Source organism: Somniosus microcephalus, chromosome 4 (assembly GCF_052327205.1).
Source record: "Somniosus microcephalus isolate GS21.2 chromosome 4, FLI_Smic_1.0, whole genome shotgun sequence".
Lineage (NCBI taxonomy): Eukaryota > Metazoa > Chordata > Chondrichthyes > Squaliformes > Somniosidae > Somniosus > Somniosus microcephalus.
Window position 1 is genome coordinate 351,137,008 of NC_140990.1, and position 23,486 is coordinate 351,160,493.

The following is a 23,486-nucleotide window of genomic DNA, read 5'->3' on the forward strand; positions in this document are numbered from 1 at the left end:
TCACCGTGACACAGACTGAGCCCTCACCATAATCACAGACCGAACCCTTGCCATGACACAATCTGAGCCCTCGCCGTGCCCACAGACTGAGCACTCGCCATGACCAAAGACCGAGCCCTCCCCGTAACCATAGTCCGAGCCTTTGCCACGACACAGGCCGAGATCTTGCCACGACCACAGGCCGAGCCAACGCCGTGACACAGACCGAGCCCTTGACACGACACAGACCGAGCCCTCGCCGCGACACAGGCCGATCCCTCACCGCGACACAGTCCGAGCCCTCGACGCGACACAGACCGAGCCCTCGACACGACACAGACCGAGCCCTCGCTGCGACACAGGCTGAGCCCTCACCGTGACACAGGCCGAACCCTCGCCGTGAGACAGACCGAGCCCTCGCCGCGACACAGACCGAGTTCTCGCAGCGATCACAGACCGAGCCCTCGCCGCGACACAGGCTGAGCCCTCGCCGCGTCACAGGCCGGGCCCTCACCGCGACACAGGCCGAGCCCTCGCCACGACACAGCCGAGCCCTTGCCGCGACACAGGCTGAGCACTTGCCGCGAAACAGCCCGAGCCCGAGCCGCGACGCAGACTGAGCCCTCGCCGTGATGACAGACTGAGCCCTCGCCGTGACCACAGACCGAGCCCTTCCCGTGACCATAGCCCGAGCCCTCGCCGCGACACAGACCGAGCCCTCGCCGTGACCACAGACTGAGCCCTCCCCGTGACCATAGGCCGAGCCTTCGCCACGACACAGGCCGAGCTCTTGCCGCGACCACAGGCCGAGCCAACGCCGCGACATATGCCGAGCCCTCGCCACGACACAGGCCGAGCCCTCGCCACAACACAGGCCGAGCTCTTGCCGCGACACAGGCTGAGCACTCGCCGCAAAACAGCCCGAGCCCTCGCCGCGACGCAGACTGAGACCTCACCGCGACACAGACCGAGCCCTCGCTGCGACCACAGGCCGAGCCCTCACCACGACACAGACCGAGCCCTTGCCGTGACAGAGGCTGAGCCCTCGCCGCGAAACAGCCCGAGCCCTCACCGCGACACAGACCGAGCCCTCGCTGTGACCACAGACCGAGCCCTCCCCGTGACCATAGGCCGAGCCCTCGCCGTGACCACAGACCGAACCCTTGCCATGACACAAACTGAGCCCTCACCGTGATGACAGACTGAGCCCTCGCCGTGACCACAGACCGAGCCCTTCCCGTGACCATAGCCCGAGCCCTCGCCGCGACACAGGCCGAACCCTCGCCGTGAGACAGACCGAGCCCTCGCCGCGACACAGACCGAGTTCTCGCAGCGATCACAGACCGAGCCCTCGCCGCGACACAGGCTGAGCCCTCGCCGCGTCACAGGCCGGGCCCTCACCGCGACACAGGCCGAGCCCTCGCCACGACACAGCCGAGCCCTTGCCGCGACACAGGCTGAGCACTTGCCGCGAAACAGCCCGAGCCCTCGCCGCGACGCAGACTGAGCCCTCACCGCGACACAGACCGAGCCCTCACCGCGACCACAGGCTGAGCCCTCACCGCGACACAGACCGAGCCATTGCCGCAACAGAGGCTGAGCCCTCGCCGCGAAACAGCCCGAGCCGTCACCGCGACACAGACCGAGCCCTCGCCACGACACAGACCGAGCACTCGCCGCGACCACAGGTCGAGCCCTCACCGCGACACAGACCGAGCGCTCGCCGTGACCACAGTCCGAGAACTCGGCGCGGCCACAGACCGAGCCCTCGCCGCGACCAAAGACCGAGCCCTTGCCGCGACACGGACCGAGACCTCGCCGCGACGGTCCGAGAACTCGGCGCGTCCTCAGACCGAGCCTTCGCCGCAACCAAAGACCGAGCCCTTGCCATGACACAGACCAAGCCCTCGCCGTGACACAGACCGAGCCCTCGCCGCGACACAGAACGAGCCCTCGCTGCGACACAGACAGCCCTCGCCGTGACCACAGACCGAGCCCTCGCCGTGACCACAGACCGAGCCCTCGCAGTGACCACAGACCGAGCCCTCGCCGTGACCACAGACCGAGCCCTTGTTGTGACACAGACCGGGCCCTCACCGTGACACAGACCGAGCCCATGCCGTGACACAGACCGAGCCCTCGCCGTGACCACAGACCGAACCCTTGCCATGACACAAACTGAGCCCTCGCCGTGATGACAGACTGAGCCCTCGCCGTGACCACAGACCGAGCCCTTCCCGTGACCATAGCCCGAGCCTTCGCCATGACACAGGCCGAGCTCTTGCCGCGACCACAGGCCGAGCCAACGCCGCGACATATGCCGAGCCCTCGCCACGACACAGGCCGAGCCCTCGCCACAACACAGGCCGAGCTCTTGCCGCGACACAGGCTGAGCACTCGCCGCAAAACAGCCCGAGCCCTCGCCGCGACGCAGACTGAGACCTCACCGCGACACAGACCGAGCCCTCGCTGCGACCACAGGCCGAGCCCTCACCACGACACAGACCGAGCCCTTGCCGTGACAGAGGCTGAGCCCTCGCCGCGAAACAGCCCGAGCCCTCACCGCGACACAGACCGAGCCCTCGCCGTGACCACAGACCGAGCCCTCCCCGTGACCATAGGCCGAGCCTTCGCCACAACACAGGCCGAGATCTTGCCGCGACCACAGGCCGAGCCAACGCCGCGACATCTGCCGAGCCCTCGCCACGACACAGGCCGAGCTCTTGCCGCACACAGGCTGAGCACTCGCCGCAAAACAGACCGCGCCCTCGCTGCGACGCAGACCGAGCCCTCACCGCGACACAGACCGAGCCCTCGCCGCGACCACAGGCCGAGCCCTCACCGCGACACAGACCGAGCCCTTGCCGCGACAGAGGCTGAGCCCTCACCGCGAACCAGCCCGAGCCCTCGCCGTGACACAGACCGAGCCCTCGCCGCGACACAGACCGAGCCCTCGCCGCGACCACAGGTTGAGCCCTCACCACGACACAGACCGAGCCCTCGCCGTGACCACAGTGCGAGAACTCGGCGCGACCTCAGACCGAGCCCTCGCCGTGACCAAAGACCGAGCCCTCGCCGTGACAGACCGAGTCGTCGCCGTGACACAGACCGAGCCCTCGCTCGACACAGACCGAGCCCTCGCCGCAACACAGACCGAGCACTCGCCGCGACACACACCGAGCCCTCGCTGCGAAACAGACTGAGCCCTCGACGGGACACAGACCGAGCCCTTGCTGAGACACAGACCGAGCACTCGCCGCGACACACACCGAGCCCTCGCCGTGAAACAGACTGAGCCCTCGCCGCGACACAGACCGAGCCCTCGCCGCGACACAGACCGAGCACTCGCCGCGATCACAGACCGAGCCCTCGCCGCGACACAGGCCGAACCCTCGCGGCAACACAGGCCGAGCCCTCGCCACGACACAGGCCGTACTCTAGCTGCGACACAGTCCGAGCCCACGCTGCGACACAGGCCGAGCCCCCACCGTGACCGCAGTCCGAACCCTCGCCATGACACAGACCGAGCCCTCGCCGTGACCACAGACCGAGCCCTCGCTGTGACACAGACTCAGCCTTCGCTCGACACAGACCGAGCCCTCGCCATGACCACAGACCGAGCCCTCGCCGTGACACAGACCGAGCCCTCGCTCGACACAGACCGAGCCCTCGCCGCGACACAGACCGAGCCCTCGCCGCGACACACACCGAGCCCTCGCCGCGAAACAGACTGAGCCTTCGCCGCGACACAGGCCGGGCCCTCGCCGTGACACAGGCCGAACCCTCGCCGCAACACAGGCCGAGCCCTCGCCGCGACACAGGCCGTACTCTAGCTGTGACACAGTCCGAGCCCACGCTGCGACACAGGCCGAGCCCCCACCGTGACCGCAGTCCGAACCCTCGCCGTGACACAGACCGAGCCCTCGCCGTGACCACAGACCGAGCCCTCGCTGTGACACAGACTGAGCCTTCGCTGTGACACAGATCGAGCCCTCGCCATGACACAGACCGAGCCCTCGCCGTGACACAGACCGAGCCTTCGCCGTGACACAGATCGAGCCCTCGCCGTGATCACAGACCGAGTCCTCGCCGTGACACAGACCGAGCCTTCGCCGTGACACAGACCGAGCCCTCGCCGTGACACAGACCGAGCCCTCGCCGTGACCACAGACCGAGCCCTTGCCGTGACACAGACCGAGCCCTTGCCGTGACCACAGACCGAGCCCTCGCCGTGACACAGACCGAGCCCTCGCCGTGACACAGACTGAGCCCTCACCATAACCACAGACCGAACCCTTGCCATGACACAATCTGAGCCCTCGCCGTGCCCACAGAGTGAGCACTCGCCATGACCAAAGACCGAGCCCTCCCCGTAACCATAGTCCGAGCCTTTGCCACGACACAGGCCGAGATCTTGCCACGACCACAGGCCGAGCCAACGCCGTGACACAGACCGAGCCCTTGACACGACACAGACCGAGCCCTCGCCGCGACACAGGCCGATCCCTCACCGTGACACAGTCCGAGCCCTCGACGCGACACAGACCGAGCCCTCGACATGACACAGACCGAGCCCTCGCCGCGACACAGGCTGAGCCCTCACCGTGACACAGGCCGAACCCTCGCCGTGAGACAGACCGAGCCCTCGCCGCGACACAGACCGAGTTCTCGCAGCGATCACAGACCGAGCCCTCGCCGCGACACAGGCTGAGCCCTCGCCGCGTCACAGGCCGGGCCCTCACCGCGACACAGGCCGAGCCCTCGCCGCGACACAGCCGAGCCCTTGCCGCGACACAGGCTGAGCACCTGCCGCGAAACAGCCCGAGCCGTCACCGCGACACAGACCGAGCCCTCGCCACGACACAGACCGAGCACTCGCCGCGACCACAGGTCGAGCCCTCACCGCGACACAGACCGAGCGCTCGCCGTGACCACAGTCCGAGAACTCGGCGCGGCCACAGACCGAGCCCTCGCCGCGACCAAAGACCGAGCCCTTGCCGCGACACAGACCGAGACCTCGCCGCGACACAGTCCGAGAACTCGGCGCGTCCTCAGACCGAGCCTTCGCCGCAACCAAAGACCGAGCCCTTGCCATGACACAGACCAAGCCCTCGCCGTGACACAGACCGAGCCCTCGCCGCGACACAGAACGAGCCCTCGCTGCGACACAGACAGCCCTCGCCGTGACCACAGACCGAGCCCTCGCCGTGACCACAGACCGAGCCCTTGCCGTGACACAGGCCGAGCCCTCGCCGTGACCACAGACCGAGCCCTCGCCGTGACCACAGACCGAGCCCTCGCCGTGACCACAGACCGAGCCCTTGCTGTGACACAGACCGAGCCCTCGCCGTGACACAGACCGAGCCCACGCCGTGACACAGACCGAGCCCTCGCCGTGACCACAGACCGAACCCTTGCCATGACACAAACTGAGCCCTCGCCGTGATGACAGACTGAGCCCTCGCCGTGACCACAGACCGAGCCCTTCCCGTGACCATAGCCCGAGCCCTCGCCGCGACACAGACCGAGCCCTCGCCGTGACCACAGACTGAGCCCTCCCCGTGACCATAGGCCGAGCCTTCGCCACGACACAGGCCGAGCTCTTGCCGCGACCACAGGCCGAACCAACGCCGCGACATATGCCGAGCCCTCGCCACGACACAGGCCGAGCCCTCGCCACAACACAGGCCGAGCTCTTGCCGCGACACAGGCTGAGCACTCGCCGCAAAACAGCGCGAGCCCTCGCCGCGACGCAGACTGAGACCTCACCGCGACACAGACCGAGCCCTCGCCGCGACCACAGGCCGAGCCCTCACCACGACACAGACCGAGCCCTTGCCGTGACAGAGGCTGAGCCCTCGCCGCGAAACAGCCCGAGCCCTCACCGCGACACAGACCGAGCCCTCGCCGTGACCACAGACCGAGCCCTCCCCGTGACCATAGGCCGAGCCTTCGCCACAACACAGGCCGAGATCTTGCCGCGACCACAGGCCGAGCCAACGCCGCGACATATGCCGAGCCCTCGCCACGACACAGGCCGAGCTCTTGCCACACACAGGCTGAGCACTCGCCGCAAAACAGACCGCGCCCTCACCGCGACGCAGACCGAGCCCTCACCGCGACACAGACCGAGCCCTCGCCGCGACCACAGGCCGAGCCCTCACCGCGACACAGACCGAGCCCTTGCCGCGACAGAGGCTGAGCCCTCGCCGTGAACCAGCCCGAGCCCTCGCCGTGACACAGACCGAGCCCTCGCCGCGACACAGACCGAGCCCTCGCCGCGACCACAGGTTGAGCCCTCACCACGACACAGACCGAGCCCTCGCCGTGACCACAGTGCGAGAACTCGGCGCGACCTCAGACCGAGCCCTCGCCGCGACCAAAGACCGAGCCCTCGCCGTGACAGACCGAGTCGTCGCCGTGACACAGACCGAGCCCTCGCCGTGACCACAGACCGAGCCCTCCCCGTGACCATAGGCCGAGCCTTCGCCACGACACAGGCCGAGCTAACACCGCGACATATGCCGAGCCCCCGCCACGACACAGGCCGAGCCCTCGCCACGACACAGGCCGAGCTCTTGCCGCACACAGGCTGAGCACTCGCCGCAAAACAGCCCGCGCCCTCGGCGCGACGCAGACCGAGCCCTCACCGCGACACAGACCGAGCCCTCGCCGCGACCACAGGCCGAGCCCTCACCGCGACACAGACCGAGCCCTTGCCGCGACAGAGGCTGAGCCCTCGCCGCGAACCAGCCCGAGCCCTCGCCGCGACACAGACCGAGCCCTCGCCGCGACACAGACCGAGCCCTCGCCGCGACCACAGGTTGAGCCCTCACCGCAACACAGACCGAGCCGTCGCCGTGACCATTGTCCGAGAACTCGGCGCGACCTCAGACCGAGCCCTCGCCGCGACCAAAGACCGAGCCCTCGCCGCGACAGACCGAGCCCTCGCCGTGACACAGACCGAGCCCTCGCTCGACACAGACTGAGCCCTCACCGCGACACAGACCGAGCCCTCGCTGCGACACACACCGAGCCCTCGCCGCGAAACAGACTGAGCCCTCGACGGGACACAGACCGAGCCCTTGCTGCGACACAGACCGAGCCCTCGCCGCGACACAGACCGAGCCCTCGCCGCGACACAGACCAAGCACTCGCCGCGATCACAGACCGAGCCCTCGCCACGACATAGGCTGAGCCCTCGCCGCGACACAGGCCGGGCCCTCGCCGCGATACATGCCGAACCCTCGCCGCAACACAGGCTGAGCCCTCGTTGCGACACAGGCCGTACTCTAGTTGCGACACAGTCCGAGCCCACGCTGCGACACAGGACGAGCCCTCACCGTGACCACAGTCCGAACCCTCGCCGTGACCACAGACCGAGCCCTCGCCGTGACCACAGACCGAGCCCTCGCCGTGACCACAGACCGAGCCCTCGCCGTGACCACAGACCGAGCCCTCCCCGTGACCATAGGCCGAGCCTTCGCCACGACACAGGCCGAGCCAACGCCGTGACACAGACCGAGCCCTCGACGCGACACAGACCGAGCTCTCGCCGTGGCACAGACCGAACCATTGCCATAGCACAAACTGAGCCATGACCACCGACCGAGCCCTCGCCGTGACCATAGGCCGAGCCTTCGCCACGACGCAGGCCGAGCTCTTCCCGCGACCACAGACCGAGCCCTCGACGTGACACAGGCCGAGCCTTCGCCGTGACACATACCGAGCGCTCGCCGCAACACAGGCTGAGCCCTCGCCGCGACACAGGCCGTACTCTAGCTGCGACACAGTCCGAGCCCACGCTGCGACACAGGCCGAGCCCCCACCGTGACTGCAGTCTGAACCCTCGCCGTGACACAGACCGAGCCCTCGCCGTGACCACAGACCGAGCCCTCACTGTGACACAGACTGAGCCTTCGCCGTGACACAGATCGAGCCCTCGCCATGACACAGACCGAGCCCTCGCCGTGACACAGACCGAGCCTTCGCCGTGACACAGATCGAGCCCTCGCCGTGACCACAGACCGAGCCCTCGCCGTGACACAGACCGAGCCTTCGCCGTGACACAGACCGAGCCCTCGCCGTGACACAGACCGAGCCCTCGCCGTGACCACAGACCGAGCCCTTGCCGTGACACAGACCGAGCCCTTGCCGTGACCACAGACCGAGTCCTCGCCGTGACACAGACCGAGCCCTCACCGTGACACAGACTGAGCCCTCACCATAACCACAGACCGAACCCTTGCCATGACACAATCTGAGCCCTCGCCGTGCCCACAGACTGAGCACTCGCCATGACCAAAGACCGAGCCCTCCCCGTAACCATAGTCCGAGCCTTTGCCACGAAACAGGGCGAGATCTTGCCACGACCACAGGCCGAGCCCTCCCCGTGACCATAGGCCGAGCCTTCGCCACAACACAGGCCGAGATCTTGCCGCGACCACAGGCCGAGCCAACGCCGCGACATATGCCGAGCCCTCGCCACGACACAGGCCGAGCTCTTGCCGCACACAGGCTGAGCACTCGCCGCAAAACAGACCGCGCCCTCACCGCGACGCAGACCGAGCCCTCACCGCGACACAGACCGAGCCCTCGCCGCGACCACAGGCCGAGCCCTCACCGCGACACCGACCGAGCCCTTGCCGCGACAGAGGCTGAGCCCTCGCCGCGAACCAGCCCGAGCCCTCGCCGTGACACAGACCGAGCCCTCGCCGCGACACAGACCGAGCCCTCGCCGCGACCACAGGTTGAGCCCTCACCACGACACAGACCGAGCCCTCGCCGTGACCACAGTGCGAGAACTCGGCGCGACCTCAGACCGAGCCCTCGCCGCGACCAAAGACCGAGCCCTCACCGTGACAGACCGAGTCGTCGCCGTGACACAGACCGAGCCCTCGCCGTGACCACAGACCGAGCCCTCCCCGTGACCATAGGCCGAGCCTTCGCCACGACACAGGCCGAGCTAACACCGTGACATATGCCGAGCCCCCGCCACGACACAGGCCGAGCCCTCGCCACGACACAGGCCGAGCTCTTGCCGCACACAGGCTGAGCACTCGCCGCAAAACAGCCCGCGCCCTCGGCGCGACGCAGACCGAGCCCTCACCGCGACACAGACCGAGCCCTCGCCGCGACCACAGGCCGAGCCCTCACCGCGACACAGACCGAGCCCTTGCCGCGACAGAGGCTGAGCCCTCGCCGCGAACCAGCCCGAGCCCTCGCCGCGACACAGACCGAGCCCTCGCCGCGACACAGACCGAGCCCTCGCCGCGACCACAGGTTGAGCCCTCACCGCAACACAGACCGAGCCCTCGCCGTGACCATTGTCCGAGAACTCGGCGCGACCTCAGACCGAGCCCTCGCCGCGACCAAAGACCGAGCCCTCGCCGCGACAGACCGAGCCCTCGCCGTGACACAGACCGAGCCCTCGCTCGACACAGACCGAGCCCTCACCGCGACACAGACCGAGCCCTCGCTGCGACACACACCGAGCCCTCGCCGCGAAACAGACTGAGCCCTCGACGGGACACAGACCGAGCCCTTGCTGCGACACAGACCGAGCCCTCGCCGCGACACAGACCGAGCCCTCGCCGCGACACAGACCGAGCACTCGCCGCGATCACAGACCGAGCCCTCGCCACGACATAGGCTGAGCCCTCGCCGCGACACAGGCCGGGCCCTCGCCGCGATACATGCCGAACCCTCGCCGCAACACAGGCTGAGCCATCGCCGCGACACAGGCCGTACTCTAGCTGCGACACAGTCCGAGCCCACGCTGCGACACAGGCCGAGCCCCCACCGTGACTGCAGTCTGAACCCTCGCCGTGACACAGACCGAGCCCTCGCCGTGACCACAGACCGAGCCCTCACTGTGACACAGACTGAGCCTTCGCCGTGACACAGATCGAGCCCTCGCCATGACACAGACCGAGCCCTCGCCGTGACACAGACCGAGCCTTCGCCGTGACACAGATCGAGCCCTCGCCGTGACCACAGACCGAGCCCTCGCCGTGACACAGACCGAGCCTTCGCCGTGACACAGACCGAGCCCTCGCCGTGACACAGACCGAGCCCTCGCCGTGACCACAGACCGAGCCCTTGCCGTGACACAGACCGAGCCCTTGCCGTGACCACAGACCGAGTCCTCGCCGTGACACAGACCGAGCCCTCACCGTGACACAGACTGAGCCCTCACCATAACCACAGACCGAACCCTTGCCATGACACAATCTGAGCCCTCGCCGTGCCCACAGACTGAGCACTCGCCATGACCAAAGACCGAGCCCTCCCCGTAACCATAGTCCGAGCCTTTGCCACGACACAGGGCGAGATCTTGCCACGACCACAGGCCGAGCCCTCCCCGTGACCATAGGCCGAGCCTTCGCCACAACACAGGCCGAGATCTTGCCGCGACCACAGGCCGAGCCAACGCCGCGACATATGCCGAGCCCTCGCCACGACACAGGCCGAGCTCTTGCCGCACACAGGCTGAGCACTCGCCGCAAAACAGACCGCGCCCTCACCGCGACGCAGACCGAGCCCTCACCGCGACACAGACCGAGCCCTCGCCGCGACCACAGGCCGAGCCCTCACCGCGACACCGACCGAGCCCTTGCCGCGACAGAGGCTGAGCCCTCGCCGCGAACCAGCCCGAGCCCTCGCCGTGACACAGACCGAGCCCTCGCCGCGACACAGACCGAGCCCTCGCCGCGACCACAGGTTGAGCCCTCACCACGACACAGACCGAGCCCTCGCCGTGACCACAGTGCGAGAACTCGGCGCGACCTCAGACCGAGCCCTCGCCGCGACCAAAGACCGAGCCCTCGCCGTGACAGACCGAGTCGTCGCCGTGACACAGACCGAGCCCTCGCCGTGACCACAGACCGAGCCCTCCCCGTGACCATAGGCCGAGCCTTCGCCACGACACAGGCCGAGCTAACACCGTGACATATGCCGAGCCCCCGCCACGACACAGGCCGAGCCCTCGCCACGACACAGGCCGAGCTCTTGCCGCACACAGGCTGAGCACTCGCCGCAAAACAGCCCGCGCCCTCGGCGCGACGCAGACCGAGCCCTCACCGCGACACAGACCGAGCCCTCGCCGCGACCACAGGCCGAGCCCTCACCGCGACACAGACCGAGCCCTTGCCGCGACAGAGGCTGAGCCCTCGCCGCGAACCAGCCCGAGCCCTCGCCGCGACACAGACCGAGCCCTCGCCGCGACACAGACCGAGCCCTCGCCGCGACCACAGGTTGAGCCCTCACCGCAACACAGACCGAGCCCTCGCCGTGACCATTGTCCGAGAACTCGGCGCGACCTCAGACCGAGCCCTCGCCGCGACCAAAGACCGAGCCCTCGCCGCGACAGACCGAGCCCTCGCCGTGACACAGACCGAGCCCTCGCTCGACACAGACCGAGCCCTCACCGCGACACAGACCGAGCCCTCGCTGCGACACACACCGAGCCCTCGCCGCGAAACAGACTGAGCCCTCGACGGGACACAGACCGAGCCCTTGCTGCGACACAGACCGAGCCCTCGCCGCGACACAGACCGAGCCCTCGCCGCGACACAGACCGAGCACTCGCCGCGATCACAGACCGAGCCCTCGCCACGACATAGGCTGAGCCCTCGCCGCGACACAGGCCGGGCCCTCGCCGCGATACATGCCGAACCCTCGCCGCAACACAGGCTGAGCCCTCGTTGCGACACAGGCCGTACTCTAGTTGCGACACAGACCGAGCCCTCACCGTGACCACAGTCCGAACCCTCGCCGTGACCACAGACCGAGCCCTCGCCGTGACCACAGACCGAGCCCTCGCCGTGACCACAGACCGAGCCCTCGCCGTGACCACAGACCGAGCCCTCCCCGTGACCATAGGCCGAGCCTTCGCCACGACACAGGCCGAGCCAACGCCGTGACACAGACCGAGCCCTCGACGCGACACAGACCGAGCTCTCGCCGTGGCACAGACCGAACCATTGCCATAGCACAAACTGAGCCGTGACCACCGACCGAGCCCTCGCCGTGACCATAGGCCGAGCCTTCGCCACGACGCAGGCCGAGCTCTTCCCGCGACCACAGACCGAGCCCTCGACGCGACACAGGCCGAGCCTTCGCCGTGACACATACCGAGCGCTCGCCGCAACACAGGCTGAGCCCTCGCCGCGACACAGGCCGTACTCTAGCTGTGACACAGTCCGAGCCCACGCTGCGACACAGGCCGAGTCCCCACCGTGACCGCAGTCTGAACCCTCGCCGCGACACAGACCGAGCCCTCGCCGCGACACACACCGAGCCCTCGCCGCGAAACAGACCGAGCCCTCGCCGCGACACAGGCCGGGCCCTCGCCGCGACACAGGCCGAACCCTCGCCGCAACACAGGCCGAGCCCTCGCCGCGACACAGGCCGTACTCTAGCTGCGACACAGTCCGAGCCCACGCTGCGACACAGGCCGAGCCCCCACCGTGACCGCAGTCCGAACCCTCGCCGTGACACAGACCGAGCCCTCGCCGTGACCACAGACCGAGCCCTCGCTGTGACACAGACTGAGCCTTCGCCGTGACACAGATCGAGCCCTCGCCATGACACAGACCGAGCCCTCGCCGTGACACAGACCGAGCCTTCGCCATGACACAGATCGAGCCCTCGCCGTGATCACAGACCGAGCCCTCGCCGTGACACAGACCGAGCCTTCGCCGTGACACAGACCGAGCCCTCGCCGTGACACAGACCGAGCCCTCGCCGTGACCACAGACCGAGCCCTTGCCGTGACACAGACCGAGCCCTTGCCGTGACCACAGACCGAGCCCTCGCCGTGACACAGACCGAGCCCTCGCCGTGACACAGACTGAGCCCTCACCATAACCACAGACCGAACCCTTGCCATGACACAATCTGAGCCCTCGCCGTGCCCACAGAGTGAGCACTCGCCATGACCAAAGACCGAGCCCTCCCCGTAACCATAGTCCGAGCCTTTGCCACGACACAGGCCGAGATCTTGCCACGACCACAGGCCGAGCCAACGCCGTGACACAGACCGAGCCCTTGACACGACACAGACCGAGCCCTCGCCGCGACACAGTCCGAGCCCTCGACGCGACACAGACCGATCCCTCGACATGACACAGACCGAGCCCTCGCCGCGACACAGGCTGAGCCCTCACCGTGACACAGGCCGAACCCTCGCCGTGAGACAGACCGAGCCCTCGACGCGACACAGACCGAGTTCTCGCAGCGATCACAGACCGAGCCCTCGCCACAACACAGGCTGAGCCCTCGCCGCGTCACAGGCCGGGCCTTCACCGCGACACAGGCCGAGCCCTCGCCACGACACAGCCGAGCCCTTGCCGCGACACAGGCTGAGCACTTGCCGTGAAACAGCCCGAGCCCTCGCCGCGACGCAGACTGAGCCCTCACCGCGACACAGACCGAGCCCTCACCGCGACCACAGGCCGAGTCCTCACCGCGACGCAGACCGAGCCCTTGCCGCAACAGAGGCTGAGCCCTCGCCGCGAAACAGCCCGAGCCGTCACCGCGACACAGACCGAGCCCTCGCCACGACACAGACCGAGCACTCGCCGCGACCACAGGTCGAGCCCTCACCGCGACACAGACCGAGCGCTCGCCGTGACCACAGTCCGAGAACTCGGCGCGGCCACAGACTGAGCCCTCGCCGCGACCAAAGACCGAGCCCTTGCCGCGACACAGACCGAGACCTCGCCGCGACACAGTCCGAGAACTCGGCGCATCCTCAGACCGAGCCTTCGCCGCAACCAAAGACCGAGCCCTCGCTGCGACACAGAACGAGCCCTCGCCGTGACCACAGACCGAGCCCTCGCTGCGACACAGAACGAGCCCTCGCTGCGACACAGACAGCCCTCACCGTGACCACAGACCGAGCCCTCGCCGTGACCACAGACTGAGCCCTTGCTGTGACACAGACCGAGCCCTCGCCGTGACACAGACCGAGCCCACGCCGTAACACAGACCGAGCCCTCACCGTGACCACAGACCGAACCCTTGCCATGACACAAACTGAGCCCTCGCCGTGATGACAGACTGAGCCCTCGCCGTGACCACAGACCGAGCCCTTCCCGTGACCATAGCCCGAGCCCTCGCCGCGACACAGACCGAGCCCTCGCCGTGACCACAGACTGAGCCCTCCCCGTGACCATAGGCCGAGCCTTCGCCACGACACAGGCCGAGCTCTTGCCGCGACCACAGGCCGAGCCAACGCCGTGACATATGCCGAGCCCTTGCCACGACACAGGCCGAGCCCTCGCCACAACACAGGCCGAGCTCTTGCCGCGACACAGGCTGAGCACTCGCCGCAAAACAGCCCGAGCCCTCGCCGTGACCATAGGCCGAGCCTTCGCCACGACACAGGCCGAGCTCTTGCCGCGACCACAGGCCGAGCCAACGGCGCGACATATGCCGAGCCCTCGCCACGACACAGGCCGAGCTCTTGCCGCACACAGGCTGAGCACTCACCGCAAAACAGACCGCGCCCTCGCCGCGACGCAGACCGAGCCCTCACCGCGACACAGACCGAGCCCTCGCCGCGACCACAGGCCGAGCCCTCACCGCGACACAGGCCGAGCCCTTGCCGTGACAGAGGCTGAGCCCTCGCCGCGGACCAGCCCGAGCCCTCGCCGTGACACAGACCGAGCCCTCGCCGCGACACAGACCGAGCCCTCGCCGCGACCACAGGTTGAGCCCTCACCACGACACAGACCGAGCCCTCGCTGTGACCACAGTGCGAGAACTCGGCACGACCTCAGACCGAGCCCTCGCCGCGACCAAAGACCGAGCCCTCGCCGTGACAGACCGAGTCGTCGCCGTGACACAGACCGAGCCCTCGCTCGACACAGACCGAGCCCTCGCCGCGACACAGACCGAGCACTCGCCGCGACACACACCGAGCCCTCGCCGCGAAACAGACTGAGCCCTCGACGGGACACAGACCGAGCCCTTGCTGAGACACAGACCGAGCACTCGCCGCGACACACACCGAGCCCTCGCCGTGAAACAGACTGAGCCCTCGCCGCGACACAGACCGAGCCCTCGCCGCGAAACAGACTGAGCCCTCGCCGCGACACAGGCCGGGCCCTCGCCGCGACACAGGCCGAATCCTCGCCGCAACACAGGCCGAGCCCTCGCCGCGACACAGGCCGTACTCTAGCTGCGACACAGTCCGAGCCCACGCTGCGACACAGGCCGAGCCCCCACCATGACCGCAGTCCGAACCCTCGCCGTGACACAGACCGAGCCCTCGCGGTGACCACAGACCGAGCCCTCGCTGTGACACAGACTGAGCCTTCGCCGTGACACAGATCAAGCCCTCGCCATGACACAGACTGAGCCCTCGCCGTGACACAGACCGAGCCTTCGCCGTGACACAGATCGAGCCCTCGCCATGATCACAGACCGAGCCCTCGCCGTGACACAGACCGAGCCTTCGCCGTGACACAGACCGAGCCCTCGCCGTGACACAGACCGAGCCCTCGCCGCGACACAGACCGAGCCCTCGCCGCGACCACAGGCCGAGCCCTCGCCGCGACACAGACCGAGCCCTCGCCACGACACAGACCGAGCCCTCGCCGCGACACAGACCGAGCCCTCGCCGCGACCACAGGCCGAGCCCTCGCCGCGACACTGGCCGAGCCCTCGCCGCGACCACAGGCCGAGCCCTCACCGCGACACAGACCGAGACCTCGCCGCGACACAGTCCGAGAACTCGGCGCGTCCTCAGACCGAGCCTTCGCCGCAACCAAAGACCGAGCCCTCGCCGTGACACAGACCGAGCCCTCGCCGCAACATAGACAGCCCTCGCCGTGACCACAGACCGAGCCCTCGCCGTGACCACAGACCGAGCCCTCGCCGTGACACAGACCGAGCCCTCACCGTGACCACACACCGAGCCCTCGCCGTGACCACAGGCCGAGCCCTCGCCATGACACAGGCCGAGCTCTTGCCACGACCACAGGTCGAGCCCTCACCGCGACATAGGCCGAGCCCTCACCACGACACAGACCGAGCCCTTGCCGCGACACAGACCGAGTCCTCGCCGCGACCACAGTGCTAGCCCTTGCCGTTACACAGACCGAGACCTCACCGCGACACAGTCCAAGAATTTCGCCGCGACCAGAGACCGAGCCCGCGCCACGACACAGGCCGAGCCCTCGCGGCGACACAGGCCGAGCCCTCGCCGCGACACAGGCTGAGCCCTCGCCACGACACAGGCCGAGCCCTCGCCGCGACACAGGCTGACGGCTTGCCGCGTCACAAGCCGAGCCCTCGCCATGACACAGGCCGAGCCCTCACCGCGACACAGGCCGAGCCCTCGCCGAGACCACAGACCGAGCCCACGCAGTGACCACAAACCAAACCCTCGCCCTGACCACAGGCCGCGCCCTCGCCGCGACACAGGCCGAGCCCTCGCCGCGACACAGGCCGAGCCCTCGCCACGACAGTCTGAGCCCTCGCCGCAGCACAGGCCGAGCCCTCGCCGTGACACAGACCGAGCCCTCGACGCGACACAGACTGAGCCCTCGCCGCGAAACAGCCCGAGCCCTCGACGCGACACAGATCGAGCCCTCGCCACGACGCGACACAGACCGAGCCCTCGCCGCAACACAGGCAAGCCAAACCTTCGCCGTGACACAGAACGAGCCCTCGCCGCGACACAGACCGAGCCCTCGCCGCGACAGACCGAGCCCTCACCGTGACACAGACCGAGGCCTCGCAGTGACACAGACCGAGCCCTCGCCGCAATACAGACAAAGCCCTCGACGCGACACATACTGAGCCCTAGCCGCGACTACAGACCGAGCCCTCGCCACGACACAGGCCGAGCCCTCGCCGCGACACAGGCCGACACAGGCCGAGCCCTCACCGTGATACAGGCCGAGCCCTCGCCACGACACAGGCCAAGTCCTCACCGCGACACAGGCCGTGCTCTCGCCGCGACAAAGTCAGAGCCCACGCTGCAACACAGGCCGAGCCCTCGCCGTGACCACAGTCCGAGCCCTCGACGCGACACAGATCGAGCCCTCGCCACGACGCGACACAGACCGAGCCCTCGCCGCAACACAGGCCGAGCCCTCACCGCGACACAAGCCAAACCTTCGCCGTGACACAGAACGAGCCCTCGCCGCGACACAGACCGAGCCCTCGCCGCGACAGACCGAGCCCTCACTGTGACACAGACCGAGGCCTCGCAGTGACACAGACCGAGCCCTCGCCGCAATACAGACAAAGCCCTCGACGCGACACATACTGAGCCCTAGCCGCGACCACAGACCGAGCCCTCGCCATGACACAGGCCGAGCCCTCGCCGCGACACAGGCCGACACAGGCCGAGCCCTCACCGTGATACAGGCCGAGCCCTCGCCACGACACAGGCCAAGTCCTCACCGCGACACAGGCCGTGCTCTCGCCGCGACAAAGTCAGAGCCCACGCTGCAACACAGGCCGAGCCCTCGCCGTGACCACAGTCCGAGCCCTCGCCGTGACCACAGGCCGGGCCCTCACCGCGACACAGACCGAGCCCTCGCCGCGATCACAGGCCGGGCCCTCGCCGCAACACAGGCCGAGCCCTCGCCGCAACAGAGGCCGAGCCCTCGCCGCGACACAGGCCGTACTCTAGCCGCGACACAGTCCGAGCCCACGCTGCGACACAGGCCGAGCCCTCGCCATGACCACAGTCCGAACCCTTGCCGTGACCACAGTCCGAACCCTTGCCGTGACCACAGACTGAGCCCTTACCATGACACAGACCGAGCACTCGCCGTGACCACAGACTGAGCCCTCGCTGTGACCATAGGCCGAGCCTTCGCCATGACACAGGCCGAGCTCTTGCCGCGACCACAGGCCGAGCCAACGCCGCGACATAGGCCGAGCCCTCGCCGCGACACAGACCGAGCCCTCGGCGCGACAAAGTCCGAGCCCTCACCGCGACACAAGCCGAGCCCTCGCCACGACACATGTCGAGCCCTTGCCACGGCACAGGCTGAGCCCTCGCCGCGAAACAGCCCGAGCCCTCGCTGTGACGCAGACCGAGCCCTCGCCGCGACACAGACCGAGCCCTCGCCGCGACCACAGGCCAAGCCCTCGCCGCGACACAGACCGAGCCCTCGCCGCGACACAGACCGAGCCCTCGCCGCGACACAGACCGAGCCCTCGCCGCGACCACAGGCCGAGCCCTCGCCGCGACACTGGCTGAGCCCTCGCCGCGACCACAGGCCGAGCCCTCACCGCGACACAGACCGAGACCTCGCCGCGACACAGTCCGAGAACTCGGCGCGTCCTCAGACCGAGCCTTCGCCGCAACCAAAGACCGAGCCCTCGCCGTGACACAGACCAAGCCGTCGCCGTGACATAGACCGAGCCCTCGCCGCGACACAGACCGAGCCCTCGCCGCGACATAGACAGCCCTCGCCGTGACCACAGACCGAGCCCTCGCCGTGACCACAGACCGAGCCCTTGCCGTGACACAGGCCGAGCCCTCGCCGTGACCACAGACCGAGCCCTCGCCGTGACACAGACCGAGCCCTCACCGTGACCACACACCGAGCCCTCGCCGTGACCACAGGCCGAGCCCTCGCCATGACACAGGCCGAGCTCTTGCCACGACCACAGGTCGAGCCCTCGCCGCGACATAGGCCGAGCCCTCACCACGACACAGACCGAGCCCTTGCCGCGACACAGACCGAGCCCTCGCTGCGACCACAGTCCTAGCCCTTGCCGTTACACAGACCGAGACCTCACCGCGACACAGTCCAAGAATTTCGCCGCGACCAGAGACCGAGCCCGCGCCACGACACAGGCCGAGCCCTCGCGGCGACACAGGCCGAGCCCTCGCCGCGACACAGGCTGAGCCCTCGCCACGACACAGGCCGAGCCCTCGCCGCGACACAGGCTGACGGCTTGCCGCGTCACAAGCCGAGCCCTCGCCATGACACAGGCCGAGCCCTCACCGCGACACAGACCGAGCCCTCGCCGAGACCACAGACCGAGCCCATGCAGTGACCACAAACCAAACCCTCGCCCTGACCACAGGCCGCGCCCTCGCCGCGACACAGGCCGAGCCCTCGCCGCGACACAGGCCGAGCCCTCGCCGCGACAGTCTGAGCCCTCGCCGCGGCACAGGCCAAGCCCTCGCCGTGACACAGACCGAGCCCTCGACGCGACACAGACTGAGCCCTCGCCGCGAAACAGCCCGAGCCCTCGCCGTGACACAGACCGAGCCCTCGACGCGACACAGACTGAGCCCTCGCCGCGAAACAGCCCGAGCCCTCGACGCGACACAGGCCGAGCCCTCACCGCGACACAGGCCGAGCCCTCGCCGAGACCACAGACCGAGCCCATGCAGTGACCACAAACCAAACCCTCGCCCTGACCACAGGCCGCGCCCTCGCCGCGACACAGGCCGAGCCCTCGCCGCGACACAGACCGAGCCCTCACCGTGACACAGACCGAGGCCTCGCAGTGACACAGACCGAGCCCTCGCCGCAATACAGACAAAGCCCTCGACGCGACACATACTGAGCCCTAGCCGCGACTACAGACCGAGCCCTCGCCACGACACAGGCCGAGCCCTCGCCGCGACACAGGCCGACACAGGCCGAGCCCTCACCGTGATACAGGCCGAGCCCTCGCCACGACACAGGCCAAGTCCTCACCGCGACACAGGCCGTGCTCTCGCCGCGACAAAGTCAGAGCCCACGCTGCAACACAGGCCGAGCCCTCGCCGTGACCACAGTCCGAGCCCTCGACGCGACACAGATCGAGCCCTCGCCATGACGCAACACAGACCGAGCCCTCGCCGCAACACAGGCCGAGCCCTCACCGCGACACAAGCCAAACCTTCGCCGTGACACAGAACGAGCCCTCGCTGTGACGCAGACCGAGCCCTCGCCGTGACACAGACCGAGCCCTCGCCGCGACCACAGGCCGAGCCCTCGCCGCGACACAGACTGAGCCCTCGCCGCGACACAGACCGAGCCCTCGCCGCGACACAGACCGAGCCCTCGCCGCGACCACAGGCCGAGCCCTCGCCGCGACACTGGCTGAGCCCTCGCCGCGACCACAGGCCGAGCCCTCACCGCGACACAGACCGAGACCTCGCCGCGACACAGTCCGAGAACTCGGCGCGTCCTCAGACCGAGCCTTCGCCGCAACCAAAGACCGAGCCCTCGCCGTGACACAGACCAAGCCGTCGCCGTGACATAGACCGAGCCCTCACCGCGACACAGACCGAGCCCGCGCCGCGACATAGACAGCCCTCGCCGTGACCACAGACCGAGCCCTCGCCGTGACCACAGACCGAGCCCTTGCCGTGACACAGGCCGAGCCCTCGCCGTGACCACAGACCGAGCCCTCGCCGTGACACAGACCGAGCCCTCACCGTGACCACACACCGAGCCCTCGCCGTGACCACAGGCCGAGCCCTCGCCATGACACAGGCCGAGCTCTTGCCACGACCACAGGTCGAGCCCTCGCCGCGACATAGGCCGAGCCCTCACCACGACACAGACCGAGCCCTTGCCGCGACACAGACCGAGCCCTCGCCGCGACCACAGTCCTAGCCCTTGCCGTTACACAGACCGAGACCTCACCGCGACACAGTCCAAGAATTTTGCCACGACCAGAGACCGAGCCCGCGCCACGACACAGGCCGAGCCGTCGCCGCGACACAGGCCGAGCCCTCGCCGCGACACATGCTGAGCCCTCGCCACGACACAGGCCGAGCCCTCGCCGCGACACAGGCTGACGGCTTGCCGCGTCACAAGCCGAGCCCTCGCCATGACACAGGCCGAGCCCTCACCGCGACACAGGCCGAGCCCTCGCCGAGACACAGGCCGAGCCCTCTCCGCGACTCAGACCGAGCCCTCGCCGCGACACAGGCCGAGCCCTCGCCGCGACACAGGCCGAGCCCTCACTGCGACACAGGCCGAGCCCCCGCCGCGACACAGTCTGAGCCCTCGCCGCGACACAGCCGGAGCCCTCGCCGTGACACAGGCCGAGCCCTCGCCGCGACACTGGCCGAGCCCTCGCCGCGACACAGGCCGAGCCGTCGCCTGGACACATGCCGAGCCCTCGCCGCGACACAGGCAGAGCCCTCGCTGCGACACAGGCAGAGCCCTCACCATGACACAGGCCGAGCCCTCGCCGCGACACAGGCGGAGCCCTCGCCGTGACCACAGACCGAGACCTCGCCGTGTCACAGAGCGAGCCATCGCCGTGACCACAGACCGAGCCCTCGCCGTGACCACAGACATAGAAACATAGACGATAGGAGCAGGAGTAGGCCATTCAGCCCCTCGCGCATGCTCCGCCATTCAATGAGATCATGGCTGATCATCCAAATTCAGTACCCTGTCCCTGCTTTCTCCCCATATCCCTTGATCCCTTTAGCCTTTAGAAATATATCCAACTCCTTCTTGAATATATTTAATGTATTGGCCTCCACTGCCTTCTGTGGTAGAGAATTGCACAGGTTCACCACTCTCTGGGTGAAGAAATTCCTCCTCATCTCAGTCCTAAATGGCTTACCCCTTATCCTTACACTGTGACCCCTATTTCTGGACTCCCCGGCCATCGGGAACATCCTTCCTGCATTTAGTCTGTCCAGGCCTGACAGAATTTTATAGGTTTCGATGAGATCTCCTCTCAATCTTCTAAACTCCAGTGAGTGCAAGCCCAATCGACCCAATCTCTCCTCGTACATCATCCCTGCCATCCCAGGTATTAGCCTGGTGAATCTTCGCTGCACTCCTTCCATGGCAATAACATCCTTCCTCAGATAAGGCAACCAAATCTGCACACCATACTCAAGGTGCGGTCTCACCAAGGCCCTGTACAACTGCAGCAAGACATCCTTGTTCCTGTACTCGAAATCTCTTGCTACGAAGGCCAACATACCATTTGCCTTCTTAACTGCCTGCTGCACCTGCATGCTTACCTTCAGCGACTGGTGCACAAGAACACCCAGGTCTCTTTGCACTTCCCCTTCTCCCAATCTATTGCCATTCAAATAATAATCTGCCTTCCTGTTTTTGCCACCAAAGTGGATAACCTCACATTTATTCACATTATAGTGCATTTGCCATGTTTCTGCCCAATCACTCAACCTGTCCAAATCGTACTGGAGTTTCACAACATCCTCCTCACAGCATATCCTCCCACCCAGCTTTGTGTCATCTGCAAATTTGGAGATACTACATCCAATTCCCTCATCCAGTTCATTAATATATAGTGTGAACAGCTGGGGTCCTAGGACCGATCCTTGCGGTACCCCACTAGTCACTGCCTGCCACTCGGAAAACGGCCCGTTTATTCCAACTCTTTGCTTTCTATCTGCCAACCAGTTCCCTATCCAAGTCAATACCTTGCCCCCAATCCCATGTACCTTAATTTTACAAGCTAATCTCTTATGCAGGACCTTATCGAAAGCCTTCTGAAAGTCCAAATACATCACATCCACTGGTCCTCCCTTATCTATTTTACCAGTTACATCCTCAAAAAATTCCAGTAGATTAGTCAAGCACGATTTACATTTTGTAAATTTATGTTTACTTTGTCCGATCCTGTCACTGCTTTCCAAGTGCTCTGCTATTACATCTTTTATAATGGACTCTAGCATTTTCCTCACTACCGATGTCAGGCTTACCGGCCTATAATTCCCCGCTTTTTCTCTACCACCTTTTTTGAATAGTCGGGTAACATTAGCTACCCTCCAATCCATGGGTACTGTTCCAGAGTCTATCGAGTTCTGGAAGATGACCAGCAATGCATCTACTATCTCCAGGGCCACTTCCTTAAGTACCCTAGGATGTAGATTATTAGGCCCTGGGGATTTATCGGCCTTCAATCCCGTCAACTTCCCCAACACCATTTCCCTACAAATACTGATTTCTTTCAGTTCCTCCCCCTCATTAGTCCCTATGTTCCCCGACATCTCTGGGAGGTTATTTGTGTCCTCCTTTGTGAAGACAGAACCAAAATATGTATTTAATTGGTCAGCCATTTCTTTGTTCCCCATTATAAATTCCCCTGATTCTGATTGCAAGGGACCTACGCTTGACTTCACCAATCTTTTTCTCTTCACATATCTATAAAAGCTTTTACAGTCAGTTTTTATGTTCCCTGAAAGCTTACTTTCATAATCTATTTACCCCCTCTTAATTAATCCCTTTGTCCTCCTTTGCTGAATCTAAACTGCTCCCAATCCTCAGGTTTGCTGCTTTGTTTGGCCAATTTATATGCCCTCTATTTGGATCTTATGTTATCTCTAATTTCCCTTGTTAGCCACGGTTGAGTCACCTTTTTTGATTTATTTTTATGCCAAACTGGGATAAACAAATTCTGTAGTTCATCCATGTGATCTTTGAATGTTAGCCATTGCCTATCCACCGTCAACCCTTTGAATGACATTACCCAATCAATCCTACCCAACTCGCGTCTCATACCATCATAGTTCCCTTTATTTAAATTCAGGG